Source organism: Somniosus microcephalus, chromosome 1, assembly GCF_052327205.1.
Source record: "Somniosus microcephalus isolate GS21.2 chromosome 1, FLI_Smic_1.0, whole genome shotgun sequence".
Lineage (NCBI taxonomy): Eukaryota > Metazoa > Chordata > Chondrichthyes > Squaliformes > Somniosidae > Somniosus > Somniosus microcephalus.
In genome coordinates this window covers 161709144-161726104 of record NC_140987.1, presented here as the reverse complement: position 1 = coordinate 161726104, position 16961 = coordinate 161709144, and positions in this window count along the sequence as shown.

Sequence of the window (16961 nt, the reverse complement as noted above, 5' to 3'; positions counted from 1 at the left end):
CGAACTATTTCCTCTTTAAAGGCAGCCTATTTTTCCATTACAGTTTTGCCTGCCAATCTTTGATTCCAATTTACCTGGGCCAGATCCGTTCTCATCCCACTGAAATTGGCCATCTTCCAATTAAGAATTTTTACTCTAGATTGCTCCCTGTCCTTTTCCATAGCTAATCTAAACCTTATGATACTATGATCACTGTTCCCTAAATATTCCCCTACAGACACTTGCTCCACTTGACCTACCTCATTCCCCAGAGCCAGATCCAGCAATGCCTCCTTCCTCATTGGACAGCATACATACTGATCAAGAAAGTTCTCCTGAACACACTTCAGAAATTCTTCCCCCTCTCTGCCCTTTACACTATTACTATCCTAGTCTATACTTGCGTAGAAAAGTTGATCCTGAAGTCGCCTCTGGTTCTTTTGCCAATCACCTTATACCTACGCCCTCTGGTTATCAACCCTTCAGCCATTGGAAACATTTTTTTTTTTTAAGTGCTAAAATCAAATAGCAACAGTCTCTTAGGGTTCCCCGACTCTGGTGCACCCTATTAAAAGATCCCAAGATTTCCCCTTTACTGTCTCAGCTTGGCTCAGTAGGTGACGCTCGCTCATGCCTTCAAAGATTGTGGATTCAAGCCAAATTCCAGCACTTGTTCCCACTCCAATGTCAGTCATTACATAGGATTACATTACATAGGATATATGGCACAGAAACAGGCCATTTGGCCCAACCAGTCCATGCCGGTGTTTATGCTCCACTCGAGCCTCCTCCCGTCTTTCCTCATCTAACTCTATCAGCATAACCCTCTATTCTCTTCTCCTTTATATGTTTGTCCAGCCTCTCCTTAAATGCATCTATACTATTTGCCTCAACTACTCCCTGTGGTAGCGAGTTCCACATTCTCAGCACTCTCTGGGTAAAGAAGTTTCTTCTGAATTCCCTTGGTGACTATCTTATATTGATGGCCTCCAGTTATGCTCTTCCCTCAAGTGGAAACATTGGGCTGGATTTTCATTCAGCAGTCGGGAAGGAGGCAGGACTACAACTTTTGGGTTTTAGTACCGCCTCCATTGACATCCAGCCAATCGACTCAATTTTCCCTTGATTGACCTTGTTGAGCCCGCTGGGCGGGCTCAGCAGGCCAATTAAGGGCCACCCGGCAACAGGTGACATCACAGACTGAAATTTCATCTGTCAAGAGTTTTTGACAGCTGAAATATCAGTGTTTCACAGCTGTTTGAAGCTGTCAAACACTGACAGTCTGACTTCTAACCTGAGTCCTTCTACGCAGACTCAGTTAGAACTCTCACCGGCACTGAAAGCTGAAGGCTGTCACTTTTGACAGCTCGCAGCCATTCGGCTTTCAGTGCCGGCTGAGCGATGCACTCCCGATGCCTAGAGGAAGAAAGGCTGTTAAGGTAAGTACAGGTAATTTAAACTTCTTTACACACTTTAGACATATCAAACACACTTACCTTTGCACTCATGCACCCATCACTCACCTGAACACCGACATCGCAACCCCTCCAAGTCCTTCAACCCGATGGTCCGCCTCCTCTAACTTGGCGTGGTTTGGAGCTGTCGGGAATCCCACACGACACCCCTCAAAATAGGGATTAGGCTAAAAACTGCCTGTTAACTACCTGTTAACAGGCAGTTAATTGGCACTAATCCCTTCCCGCCTCGGGTCAGCGGGTCCCAGTGCGGTACCCGCCTCCCTTGAAACTTACGTGGAGGCGAGTTTTGGGCGGGATGGTGTCGGGACCCCCGAATTTGAGATTTTTGCCCCCCACACGCCGAAAAGCCCACCTCACGGCACACTGAAAATCTGGCCCATTCTCTCTGTATCCACTCTATCAAAACCTTTCATAATTTTAAAGACCTCTATTAGGTCACCCCTCAGCCTTCTTTTTTCAAGAGGAAAGAGACCCAGCCTGTTCATCCTTTCCTGATATGTATACCCTCACATTTATGGTATCATCCTTGTAAATCTTCTCTACACCCTCTCCAGTGCCTCTATATCCTTTTTATAATTTGGCAACCAGAACGCTACACAGTACTCCACGTGTGGTCTAACCAAGGTTCGATACAAGTTTAGCATAACTTCGCTACTTTTCAATTCTATCCCTCTAGAAATAAACCCTAGTGCTTGGTTTGCTTTTTTTATGGCCTTGTTAACCTGTGTCGCTACTTGGAATCAGGAACTCACTGCCTGAAATGGTGGTAGAGGTAGGAACCCTCACAACATTCAAGAAGCATTTAGATGAGCACTTGAAATGCCATAGCATACAAGGCTACGGACCAAGTGCTGGAAAATGAGATTAGAATAGATAGGGCTTGATGGTCGGCGCAGACACGATTGGCCGAAGCTCCTCTTTCTGTGCTGTATAACTCTATGACTATGACTATGACTCTATGGCCTAGAAATTGGGTATAGCCCCGCTTGGGGCGTTAGAATTGGCGCAGCGCAAAGTTTATAGCCAGAGGCAACTTATCGCCACCTGGCGCGATATTGGGTTGCATCGCCCCTAAAGGTGATTGAGGCGCGAATTCAGGCGTTACACGGGACTCCTAAGGCGCTAAACTTCTGGCGCAACCCAATATCGGAGCGGACGGGCGCAGCGCAGGTGCTCTCAATTACCGATGACCACGAGACTTCCAGGCGCCGGCCAGCTCTTAAAGGGGTGGGTCAGTCAGCTTCAGCATCCACACTCTGCGTCTTGCAGGCCTCAGAATCGGCGCAGGCCCTTCTCTGGCACTAAAAACTTGGACCAGATGGAGAAGGTGAGACAGAGAGCAGAGCGCTTCACCAATGAGGCTCTGGAGCAATTGGTGGCCGCAGTGGAGCTCCGGCGAGATGTTCTCTACCCAGACAATGGCAGGAGGCCGAATCATAAGGACTACCGACGAGCTTGGAGGGATGTATGCCAGAGGGTCAACTCCAGCAGCATGGTGACCAGGAGCCCTGTCCAATGCAGAAAGAAATTCAACAACCTCACTCAGGTCATGAGGGTGGGTGTTGTTTCTGCAAACTTCTGCATCCCTTCATTTGCCCCTGACTTTATGGCTACAGGGTGGCCTGTGCCCCATTGGCCATCTGCCAGCAAGCACCCATGGCCCTTTCTGGGCACACACGTGCACATTTGACTCAAGGTGTCATGTAAGGGCTCTTGCACCATGGGGGGCATGAGATGATCACTCAGGGCACCATGTAAGGGCTCTTCCACCTTGGGGGGCATGAGATGATCACTCAGGGCATCAGGTAACATAACTTCCCCTCCTTTCCCCTGTAGTCCAAGCTGGCGAGGATTGGCAAAGACCAGCTTCGCACCGGTGGAGGACCTCCACAAGTGGTCACTCTCACGAATCTCGAGGAGAGAGTCCACCAGAATCTTGGAGGACGTCTGAGTGGTCCTGTAACCACTGCAGCTGCTGACCCCATTGTCGACAGCGTTGGTAAGGTTCTCATCTTTAACAACTGTCTCCTTCCACTTGTTCCCCCCGCCAGCATGCTTTCTCACTGTGGACCCATGTCATAGCCTTGCCGCAATCTGGCATCCCTTGCTGCCAAGCTGTCCTTTTGCTAAAGCCACTCTTCCACCTCCCTGCTTTCAGATGCTGCATCACCAGCTCGGGAGCCGGGCCCTCAAGCTGCCAGTGCCAGTGCCTCCAAAGGCTCAATGAGAAAAGTACTGTCCAACAGAAGGTCAGCAACTCTCTCCAGCAATGATCAGAATGACCAGCCCAAATGGTTGCAGTTTTTATACTAGTGCTGTCCCCTTTAAATAGCGCCCCCTGAGTCCGAGAAGGGCCTGGGAACGCTCCATCCAACTGTCACTAATAGCGCCAGGCGGAAAGGTTGCGGGCGCCACCGAATATCCGGTCCGGGGCGCCAAAAAGGCGTTGCACACTGAAATGACGTCATGAGCTGCCTGCGCCCACGGGCGCGCGCAAAGAGTTAGCGCCGGCGCTAAAAGGATACTCAATATGGGAGGTGGCGCTATATTCACTGCGCCCGCCCGAAAATTGGGTAACGCCCCAATTCTCGGGCTCTTTAGGCGCTAATCGCTGGCGCTACCAACTGAATTTCTAGGCCTATGACCTTTACTGATTTTGTACTTGTACTCACTGACCCCTTTGCTCCTCTACTCCATCCAGGCCCGCATCCTCCAAGTAATAACTGACCTTCCTTCAGTCTTCAGATGATAGGTTGCATTCGGTGACCACGCTCTGCCTTTACTTTCATGAATTAATCTTTTCAAGGTTAAATGTGAGGTTATCCACTTTGGTGGCAAAAACAGGAAGGCAGATTATTATTTGAATGGCAATAGATTGGGAGAAGGGGAAGTGCAAAGAGACCTGGGTGTTCTTGTGCACCAGTCGCTGAAGGTAAGCATGCAGGTGCAGCAGGCGGTTAAGAAGGCAAATGGTATGTTGGCCTTCGTAGCAAGAGGGTTCGAGTACAGGAACAAGGATGTCTTGCTGCAGTTGTACAGGGCCTTGGTAAGACCACACCTTGAGTATTGTGTGCAGTTTTGGTTGCCTTACCTGAGGAAGGATGTTCTTGCCATGGAAGGAGTGCAGCGAAGATTCACCAGGCTGATACCTGGGATGGCAGGAATGACGTATGAGGAGAGATTGTGTCGATTGGGCTTATACTCACTGGAGTTTAGAAGATTGAGAGGGGATCTCATCGAAACCTATAAAATTCTGTCAGGCCTGGACAGACTAGATGCAGGAAGGATGTTTCTGATGTCTGGGGAGTCCAGAACCAGGGGTCATAGTCTAAGGATAAGGGGTAAGCCATTTAGGACTGGAATGAGGAGGAATTTCTTCACCCAGAGAGTGGTGAACCTGTGGAATTCTTTACCACAGAGGGCGGTGGAGGCTAGTTCATTAAATATATTCAAGAAAGAGTTGGATATATTTCTTAAGGCTAAAGGGATCAAGGGATATGGGGAGAAGGCAGGGACAGGGTACTGAATTTGGATGATCAGCCATGATCTCATTGAATGGCGGAGCAGGCTCGAGGGGCCGAATGGCCTACTCCTGCTCCTATCTTCTATGTTTCTATGTTTCTATGTTAAACCCGCTAGTTACCCTCATAATATGAATTAGGGTGGATAAAACCTAGCAACGTTAACGTATCACAATCCCTATGTTTGGTGCAGGGGTTGCTTTGATTTACCCCATTTGTACCAATAAATCGATGCCATTATACATTCTTTATAAGAACTCAGTAAAATGGCATGGCCAGGGCAATAATATGCTCCTCTTTAGATGGTAAGTGCCATTTGCTTACATCCTATCTATGTTTGGGTTGTTGGCCACTTTTTGGTGATCTACCCAGTGACTCATTTGCTTCCTAGATTGCCCTACTGTCTGCCCATATGGTGAGCTCCATTGAAGAGTTTCTTTAAGGCCACACTCTTAAAGCAAGTGTACGACCAACTCGTGTTAATCCTCCCTGAGAAGGACAGCAAGTGGGGTCTATTTGGGCCCATGCACCTGCCAATGGGAATTAAGGACAAGAGTTGATCGTCTGTGGCAGACTTAACAATCTGGTACCTAAGCCAGTCAGGGCTGTAGTGCTCCAGGTTGATGATTGCCCAGCCTACCCTGGATCAGTGATGGACCCTGGAGGGGGTAGGCCCATCGATGGAAGTTAACATTCTTCCCCGCTCGGCTGCAGATAACCTTTGCCAGCCAATGCCCTAATGGGTGGGGTGGTGTTAGTGGGACAAGCGGTGGGAGATTTTTCAGTGCTGTGTTCCTGTAATCTGTTGTGGGTTTTGGCCAATTAAACTCCAGCAGTACCATGGGAGCAGTGGCTCGTATCCAAGCCAGAGAGTTTAGATGGAGGGTGGCCAGGGTCCCTGGGGGAATAAGTGTGTGCTCCATGCCTGGCAAACAGAAACTCTACGCAGTACTCCAAGTGTGGTCTAACCAAGGTTCGATACAAGTTTCTCTCAGTAATCTAGAAATCTCTCAGTACTTTGGTATGGCGACTCAAACATAATGAAGGGTTGTGTGTGCATCACATACTTGGCAAATTGCCTCCCCTTACCCCACTAGAGCAATAGTCTTAAAATAATTTTGCGAGTATTCCAACTGTAGAGACACGGGGTGGCAAAAAGTGATGGTGATAATCAATTTTCCCTCTAATTTTCTTCTTTTGTGCGCAGTCCCTTTAAACTTGCTTTAATTGCACGGTATCTTTTCCAGGGGCAACAGCTGGTGAGTGGCCTGCGCTGGACCTCCTGATTGATGCACGGCCATGTGCCCGTGCACCTCAGGGGGAAAGGTGGCGTTAATCCATCTTCCCTGAGGAACGTGAAGACTGGTTAGTTGATGGCGTTGGTGGCCGATCCCTAAGCGGACCACTCCTCTGATTGATAAGGCGATGGTTCTTCGGTCTCTCGCCTAGTCCACCTGGTCTCACTTTGAGCATTGGAGCAGAAGGAGCACTGGGAGATCTCCCATGGCATTGCCCGCTGTTTGGTATTGATAACGGCTTTACTCCACAGAACGCACAATGTATTGTTCTGCTCAGCTAGTGGGAGCTGTGGCATGGCCCCTTTAAGGCTGCGAGGTACCCATTGCTGTCAATAATAGGCACATCCTGATGTCAGTTACAGATCAATAGCCATCGGGGAGGGAAGGGGCTCAGAAGTTCCTGAATTTCTTTCCTTCTCTCGTGCTTTCTTCTTTAAAAATGGTGACACAGAAATTTGCATGTGTGACACCTGGAAAGGGGGGGGGCGGAAAGAGAGGAGGTGGGGGAGGGGTAATACTAGCAGGAACAAGGTGGCGCAATGATGCTTCAGGCAACGCAGGGTCTCCCAGGGTTCACCAAAGTTCCCAAGCCTCTCCCAAGGTCTCCCAGTGACCCCCTAGGTCTTCTAGCAATCTCCAGGTTCACCAGGTTCTGGTGTTCCTGAACTTGTGATGTCCCTTATGGAAGCCTCCCTGCATAGCTATACCTTCCACCTCCTGCAATGGCAGTATGGCCCTTATCACCAGATCTCACCTAGGTCTGCCCCCTACTCCTCTGGCACCTTCTCCTCCTTTGAGCACCTCCCCTTTGTTCCACCCTTTCTGCCTCTCCTTTAAAATCCTCATTCTCTACTGTTCAGCCAAGCTCCACCCCAAGTTTCTCACTGAGCTTTGCTCACTCCTTTCCTGCCTTAGCCTCGGCACTGAGCAACTTCTCATCCTAGTAACACAGTAACATTAGTAACAAGAGGATCCGATTCAGTTACTTGGGCCTGCTCTGCCATTCAATCAGATTATGCTGATCTGCACCTCAACTCCATTTTTCCACCATTGCTTCATATTCCTTTATACCCTTACCGAACAAAAATTAATCTATCTCAGTCTTGAAAGCACCAATTGCCCACAAAGCAACTGCCTTTCTGGGGAGAGAGTTCCAAATTTCTACTACCCTTTGTGTGGAAAAAGTGATTCCTGATTTCACTCCTCCATGACCTAGCTCTAATTTTAACATTATGGCCTAGAAATTCAGTGGGCTGCGCCACCAGTTAGCGCCCAAAGAGGGCACTCAGTGGCTTTAGCACCACTGGCCACGCCTCCCGCGATATTTAGTGGGGCGCTAATGGCGGCGTTAGCTTGTAGCGCTGCGCCGCCACCGATGACGTCATTGGTGTGCGCAGCATCCCGCTCCCGCCCCGATTGCGATATTTGGTCGCGCCCGCCTCTGTAACGCCGGTGGCAAATCGCGACCGGTTCACAGGGCCTAGCTGTGGCGGTAGTGGCGCAAATTAAGGTGGAGGTGCGGGGCGGCCATTTTTTCCGGTGGCCGCCTGCCAGCACCTCCTCGCGCCGCCCTCCCCGGCCTCCTGATCCACCCCCCGGGCAGTGCCGGCTGTGTCACAAAAGCCCGGCACTTCTCCTCGGTGTCGGGCTCTTTTGCTGGCACTCGCGATCGGTGATCGCGCTGGTGCAGGCCCCTCCCCCTTAAGAAGGGGAGGAAGGCCTGCAGTACAGCAGCGCGCCGTGCCACAGCATGTGGTGCTGTGGCACGTAGCGCGGCGATATTCAGTTTGAGCGCCCCAAGCGGGACGCGGGGAGCCTCGAGCAGCGCCCCGAGTCCCTCTTGGGGCGCTCCCACTGAATATCAGGAGGGCGCAAGCGGCTCTGGCCGGAGCGCAAATTCCGGCGCCCAGGCGAGCTTGGCGCCCCAAATGCGGCGCCACCGAATTTTTAGCCCTATGTCCCCTTGTTCTTGATTCCCCCACCAGAGAAAATAGTTTTTCCATATCTACCCTATCTAAACCTGTCTATCAGATCACTCCTCAATCTTCTAAACTGCAGGGAATACAAGCCAAGTTTATGCAACCTATCCTCATAATTTAACCCTCTAAGCCCCAATATCATTCTGGTGAATCTGGGCTGCACCCCTCCAAGGCCAATATACCCTTCCTGAGATGTGGTGCCCAAAATTGAATGCAGTGCTCCAGATGGAGTCTGACCAAGTCTCTATGCAACTGAAGCATCACTTCCTCCCCTTTGTATTCCAGCCCCCTTGAGATAATGGCCAACGTTCCATTAGCCTTTTTGACTGCTTTTTGTACCAGTCTACTAACTTTTAATAATTTATGTACTTGGACTCCCAAATCTCAGTCTTGAAAGCTCCAATTGCCCCGGTATCCACAGCCTTTTGGGGGACGGAGTTCTGCTGATAGAGTTAGATGAGGAAAAATGGGCGGAGGCTCAAGTGGCGCATAAACATCAGCATGGACTGTTTGGGCCAAATGGCCGGTTTCTGTGCTGTATATCCTATGTAATCCTATGTAAAAAAATCTCTTTACTTCTCTACAGTTCCTAGTTTCTCACCATTTAGAAAATACTTTGATTTATGACCTCACACTTGCCCACATTGAACTCCATTTGCCATAGTTTTGCCCATTCACTGCCCATGTCCCTTTGCAACTTCCTGGTCCCATCTGCACTACTTACTGACCCTCCCAACTTAGTATCATCATCAAAATTAAACAAACAACTCTCTATTCCTTCATCCAAGTCATTAATAAATATAGTAAAAAGTTGGGGCCCCATAACTTATCACATCCTGCCAATCAAAGTATTTACCCTTTATTCCCACTCTCTGTCTCCTACTGCCCAATCAATTTTCAACTCAGTCAAAAGGCTATCTCCAATCCCATGCCCTTTAATCCTCTGAAGCGACTTGGAACTATTTTCTATGTTAAAGGCGCTACATAAATGCAAGTTGTTGTTGTAATATGTGTTCTCCCTTGCCCCAGAACACTGAGGTCAATTCAAGGGCCTAAGAGATTTGGTGTTCCTGAAGGCTAACGTGGCCTGGTGACAGTGCATCTACAAAGCAATATTTTAATATTACAGACATTTGTCTATATCTATCTGTAACATCAGTCTTCTGTATGGTGTGCATTTCCTGCAAGTGTCACTTTTACCTCCTGTAACATTTTCCCCATAGCGTTTTGTTGATAACCTCCCTATTGTTATAAAGCAGCATATCCTCCAATTTACCTCAAACAACACAGGAGATCTGCTAGTCATATTAAAACTCTTGCATCTAGCACGTATTTCCTATAAGTGTCACTCTTTTAAAACAATTAATTCCCGAGATGTGGGTGTTGCTGGCGAGGCTGGCATTTATTGCCCATCCTTAGTTGCCCTGTTTGCTACAACTGACTGGTTTGTTAGGTCACTTCAGAGGGTATTTAAGAGTCAACCACATTGGTGTGGACAGAAGCCACGTATAAGCCAAACTGAATAAGGATGGCAGGTTTCCTTCCCTATAGGACATTAGTGAACCAGTTGGGTTTTTACAAAAATCTGACAGCTTCATGGTCACTTTTACTGATACCAGCATTTTTTGTTCCAATTGTCAAATTTCATATTTTTCAAAACTGAATTAAAAATCTCAAAGTTCCATGGTAGGATTTTTACCCCATGTTCTCTAGATTAATAGTTCAGTAACATAACCACTATGCTACTGTTCCTGTGCATTTTCTTCATGACACTTTCCCTGTCACAGTTTGTGTGATTAACACTCCTATATTTGTTATATAATAAAGCAGTGCATCCACAAAGTCACCATGAGCAGCACTAGGGGAGATCTGCTAGTATTTTTATAAACATATGTCTACATTCAATTGCTGTGTACCATCCTCATGCTTCCTTTGCTACACTTTGATTGTAATATTTTACATTAGCTGAAATATAAAAATAAATAAATCACAACTCTAAGGCCGTGATTTTCTCCTCGGTGTCGGGATGGGTGCGGGTCGGCTGGTTTCCGGGTTCTGGTCACGCCCCCAGGTGCCTCCGCACTGCAGATTTTCCCCTGATTGGCCTTGGTAAGCCCTCCTACCAGCCAATTAACAGGAAGCGGGTCTGATGACGTCATTTGATGATGCGTCATCTGCCGGTTTCCTTAAAGGGACCATGCACAATTTTATTTTGACAGTTGATTTCTCCATGTTTGACAGCATTGAGGTGCTGAAAACAATGACAATCACCGCACAAAGGTGAACTCTTGCACCCAGGCTCTCCAATGACTCCCTCCATATGCTGGAATAGATGGCAGCTGCAGGTGAGATGACAGAAGCGATCTGTCACAGGTGAGAGAGGTTGTTCCACTGAGGTGGCACTGGACATACAGTTGGATTTAAAAACTTGTAAGCTAAAGAAATCTGTATATGTATTAAAAATGCAGTAACCAACATTTTCTTTGCTCTGAAACTCTGAAACTCACCATGTCACCATGCAACATTGCATCCTTCACACCACTTCTGCAGCTGTCATCTTTTCACAAATATTAGACCAGACTCACAACACGCCACACTTACTTGTCCGGATGTTGTAAAACCCGACCCAGAAGCTGGAAAATTGAAAAACAGGCTGAAAACTCTTGACAAGTACCTGTTAATAGGCAGTTAATTGCCTTTAATCTGTTTCCCGCCGCTAGGTGTCGGGTCCATTCGCAAATCGGGGACCCAACACTTGGGAAGGTTGTTTGTAGGCGGGTTGACGGCGGGTGCGGAACACGTTGTCAATCAAAATGACATTAACCTCTGACCTGCCTCCAAACCTGCCCTCTGAGCACTGGCAAAATCACAGCCTTAGTGCAAGTAAAATCTAACAATCAAAAAATATAGAAATTGAACAAATTAACTCACTCAAGATATTTTTTTCAAAAGCTTTTCATCTAACTTCACATTTCTACAGCTCGGAATAAACTTACCCACGTAAAAAAAACATTTCACACTAATACACTTAACGTTACTTATACATTTTTTTTCTTACTTTATTGGCCCAGTAATTCCGTTCCAAATGCGTGAGTACGGTTGGGGTACTCACGCGTCTGGCCGGAGGAAATGCCGGTTTTCAGCATGCACAGCGCATGCGGGGAAAACCGGCATTTCCTGTCCTCTGAACGAAGGGGTTCAGAGGCACAGCACGTGCGACTGCACAGGCAGCGCGTGCGCAGTAAAATTCGCCGGTTTCATTCATGCTTTCAGTGAGGTTAAGTCCTTACAACTTACACATGAAAAAAGCATGCGTGCAGTTGCTCCAGAAGCTGCAGAGGAAGATATATTTTATCGTGGAGCTTCTGAAAGACAATATTTTTGTTTGGGAAAGGGAGGAAAGTTATTTTAAGAAATGCTGAGGTAAGTTTTAAAGTTTAATTTTTTTTTAATGGGTTTTCAGTACTGTAGGTAGAAGGAGCAATTGTGGCTGTGTGAATTGAATTTGCTGTGTTTATTAAATGTGAAAATGACTGTTCTAAAATGAATAATGTAACATTTCCAACATTTTTAAGAAAGAAACTTTTCATCAGTAATATATTCTTTTAAGTAATTATGTATGTATGTCTGTATATATTCCTTTACGTATATGTATATATTCCTTTACTTATGTGTATGAATTATGTATTTAATTATGATTTTCCAATAAGTTACTTTCTCTGAAAGTCATAATTAAATACATACATTCGTACACATAAGTAAAGGAATATATACATACATACATATACGCAAAGGAATATATACAGACATACATACATAATTACTTAAAAGAATATATTACTGATGAAAAGTATCTTTCTTAAAAATGTTGGAGTCATTTTCACATTTAATAAACACAGCAAATTCAATTCACATAGCCACAATTGCTCCTTCTACCTACAGTACTGAAAACCCGTTTTAAAAAACAAAAATAAACTTTAAAACTTACCTCAGCATTTCTTAAAATAACTTTCCTCCCTTTCCCAAACAAAAATATTACCTTTCAGAAGCTCCACGATAAAAAATACCTTCCTCCGCAGCCCCTGGAGCAACTGTACTCATGCTTTTTTCATGTGTAAGTTGTAAGGACTTAACCTCACTGAAAGCATGAATGAAACCGGCAAATTTTACTGCGCACGCGCTGCCTGTGCAGTCGCATGCGTTCTGCCTCTGAACCCCTTCGTTCAGAGGACAGGAAATGCCGGTTTTCCCCGCATGCGCTGTGCATGCTGAAAACCGGCATTTCCTCCGGTCAGACGCATGAGTACCCCGACCATACTCACGCGTTTGGAACGGAATTACTGGGCCATTGGAAAATCATCTCGGGCTGTGAAATTGGTCAGGCGGGTATGATGTATTACCAAGACGATAACACGTTTCTCCTGCCATAGGCCGGGGTGATTTTCTAGCCAGTCACTTCATTAAAATTACTTTAACAACTCTTTCCATTTCTTCCTTGCAAGGACGTCTGTGTAAGCAGGAGGCCTGTGAGCGAGAAAAATGCCCGGGAACTGCTAGTAGCCAACACCTTCACGAGCTAGTGGCGCCTTGTACCTCCCCCTCCCCCCGCAAGGCAAAGAAAGGAGCAGACACAATTTAAAGTGAAGCAGTGAACTTTTATTGCATCATAAAACAGTTTTCAGGGTCAGTTTTGATGTAGATAGTTTATAACTTTAAAATGTTAACTAGCTATTTCCTGCTTTTCAAACATTTGTAAACGTGAATAGTTCAGAAAAAAATGTGTTAACATTTTAAAGTGACTTTTTCTGTTTTCTTAGTGCAATAAAGACATTCAAGGTGGAAACTAGCTATGTTCTAATTTTCAAATAGTTGTTGTAAAAATACTTTGGCTCCAATAAAAGTTGCTAATTTTTTTCAAACTGACTACAGGCTGCACTGTTTAAAGGAAAAGGTTACATATCCTTTCAGTCACAAATAAACATTTCAATGAAAACAGCAAACACAACATTTTACATGTCAATAAAATGAAAAATTTAACAATTGCACGATTTGCCCCCTCGCATCTGCGACTGAGGGTCCAAGGAGGTGCATTGCGCAAGAGGTCATCGTCGTACGTATCCTCACACTGTTCCCTTTCGGGAACTGTATGAAGTGGTGGAAGGATTTCTGGCCACGTTAACGCTCCTTCCGTGGCCATAACCATCTTCATACCAGCCATTAGGGTGGTTAGTCCTATGGCGCAAGGGTTTTACGGGCTCCCACAACCCATCTGAGGGGGGGGGGCCACCCACACCCGCGGACGCAAGTATCCCGCTGGATGTCCACCCAGAATTTATAGTTGGAGCTCCGACTCCACTTGCCGGGACTGTCTGGAGCGGGGTTCGAAACCCTACTCCTTCTGGCCCAGCAGCGGGGATGCTTACCGCTACGCAAAAGGCCCACTCCGCGCAAAAGGTGACACCCATACGTTTCCTGCGCCTTTTCCCTCCCCATGACTGGAGCCCTATGCTGCCACTTGAAAGACCAAGCTATCATCTGTCCTTTTTGCGGCGCCTTGGACTTCTCATTACCAATGATGAGCAGGCGCTGCGCCTCCACCTCGTTGAGGAGATTGCTGAGGTCATCATCAGTTCAATTGTGAGTTCTTTTAATGCCGTGAATTGTGCTCATTCCAGCCATTTCACATTGCTAATCGGAGTGGGCCTTTGGCGTAGCGGTAGGATCCCCGCCGCTGGGCCAGATGGGGTAGGGTTTCGAACCCCGCTCCAGACAGTCCCGGCAAGTGGAGTCAGAGCTCCGGCTCTAAATTCTGGGTAGACATCCAGTGGGATATTTGCGTCCGTGGGTGTGGGTGGCCCCCCCCCTCGTATAGGTTGTGGGAGCCCGTAAAACCCTCCCACCATAGGACTAACCACCCTAATGGCTGGTACAAAGATGGTTACGGTCACGGAAGGAGCATTAATCACGGCCAGAAATCCTTCCACCACTTCATACAGTTCCCCAAAGGGAACAGTGTGAAGACACGCACGACGACGACATTGCTAATTAAATAAATGGAATGAAAAAAGTGCTTTCAGGGCTTTTAAAAGTCTTTAAATTGCTTTAATTCTGTTTAAAACTACTTCAGATTCTTCAAAATAATGTAAACATTTTTAAAAGTTTATAAAAGTTACCAAAAGCTTCATAAAAATACCAAAAACCTATTTAAAATGCTGCTCTGCATGTAAAAATGCTTTGCAGCTTGTGAGAAACATTGGGGGCGTGTCCTTTTAAAATGAGACCTCAAGGGGCGTGTCTCACGTGCACTGCGCGCTCCAGGCTTCGCGCTGGCTGCACTCCTGGGCGCGCGTGACATCAGACGCTGCCCGGGAGTCATCATTTTAAAACAGGAATTCCAGGCGTCCCTGAAGCTCAACGGCCGGCGCGTCGGGTAAATGCACATCGGGGGCTTGCACGCGCGGCAAGCCCCCAATCCTAATTTCTGCCCCAATATCTTCATTAAAGTTTTTCTTCAGAGGCATCACCCTCTCTCACAAATCTGGGACTAAAGATTGTCCCTCTATCCACACCAAACATGCATCAATTGCCTATTCACACATTGCATCCGCAGCCCCAATACTCTGACCATCCAATCATTCCTCCAGTCACACAATCTGTTTTTAAAAAAAATTATCTCCAAATTAAAAATAACATTGCTGATTTCAGCTTTATTTTCTCTTTTTTTCTTTGCTAATTGTGTATGCATGAGTACATGGCTGCAACCCAATTGTGGAGCCACCCCACTATTGCACAGATGCAAGAAACCATTATTTTTTTCTGTACAGTTTATTTTCATAGTTATAGTGCTACTTTTCTCACCCGCCCCCCAAATCACAAACCTGTTCCCAATCATAAGTTGCTATTTTATTCTGGGGTATTCAAAGACTTGCATTCCTAATCACAGACATGCTTTCTCCCCTTCAGTTTGTGCAAGGAACCAATATTTTATAATCATAGTTTCATAGCAGAAGGCCATTCAGCCCGTCGAGCCCGTGCCGACTCTCACCTAGTCCCACTCCCCTGCCCTTTCCCCGTAGCCCTGCAATTTTTTTCCTCCAGATACTTATCCAACTCCATTTTGAAAGATAAGATTGAGTTTACCTCCACCACCCTTTCAGGCAGTGCATTCCAGAACTTAACCACTCGCTGCGAAAAAAAGATTTTTCTTACGGCGCCTTTGGTTCTTTTGCCAATCACCTTAAATCTGTGTCCTTTGGTTCTCGACCCTTCTGCTAATGGGAACAGTTTCTCTCTATCTACTCTGTCCAGACCCCTCATGATTTTGAACGCCTCTATCAAATCTCCTCTCAATCTTCTCTGCTCTAAGGAGAACAACCCCAGCTTCTCCAGTCTATCAACTTAACTGAAGTCCCTCAATCCTGGAATCATTCTCGTAAATCTTTTCTGCACCTTTGCTAAGGCCTTCACATCCTTCCTAAAGTGTAGTGCCCAGAATTGGACACAGTACTCCAGTTGGGGCCGAACCAGTGTTTTATACAGGTTCATCATAATTTCCACACTTTTGTACTCTATGGGCTGGATTTTGCTACGGGGGCGGGTTGGAGGTGGGAAACCCACATTCGGGCTTGTTGTCCCGCCTCCATGGAGATGTGGCCAACCCACTGTATTTTCCTCTGATTGACCTTGTTGAGCCCGCCCTGTGGGCTCAGCAGGCCAATTAAGGGTCACCCGGCAACAGGTGACGTCAGAGATTGACATTTCATCTGTCAAAAGCTTTTGGCACATGAAATATCAGTGTTTAACAGCTGTTTGAAGCTGTCAAGCACTGAAAAACTGCTAATTCAGCCTCAGTCCTTTCTCAGGATAACTTTAAAATCATTTTGCTGTAGAAACAAAGAAGCTGATTTTTTTTTAAAAATCGGAGCTTCTGTGGTTCTTGCAGCCGACTCCCGACACCGGAATGCAGGACTCCTGTAAAGGTAAGTAAAAGTAAGTTAAACTTATTTAAACACTTGCAAAACACTTACCTTTGCACTCCTGCACCCCTCACTCACCTGAACACTGGGCATCTCGACCCCTCCAAGACCTCAGACCCACGTCCCGCCTCGAAAACTTTTCGTGGTTTGGAGCTGTCGGGAAGCCCACAAACCAGCAATAAAAATCGCGAATAGGCAAAAAACTACCTGTTAACTACCTGTTAACAGGCAGTTTAATTGCCTTTAATCCCTTCCCGCCTCTGGGAGTCGGGTTCCAGCACTTGTCGGGAACCCGACTCCTATGAAATTGACATGGAGGCGGGTTGGAGGCGGGATGGGGTCGGGACCCCGGATCTCCGATTTTTATCGCCCGCACGCCTCCAACCCGACTCCAGGGGCTTAGGAAAATCCAGCCCTATACCTCTATTTATGAAGCCCAGGATCCTGTAAGCCTTTTTAACTGCTTTCTCAACCTGCACTACCATATTCAACGATTTGTGCACACATACCCCCAGGTCTCTCTGTTCGTGCACTCCCTTTAGGATTCTACCATTTAGTTTATAAGTCCTCTGCTCATTCCTTTCTACCAAAATGTAGCAATTATGAACCGCTATTTTACTCAGATATTTGTGGACATAAGAACATAAGAACATAAGAAATAGGAGCAGGAGTAGGCCAATCGGCCCCTCGAGCCTGCTCCACCATTCAATAAGATCATGGCTGATCTGAT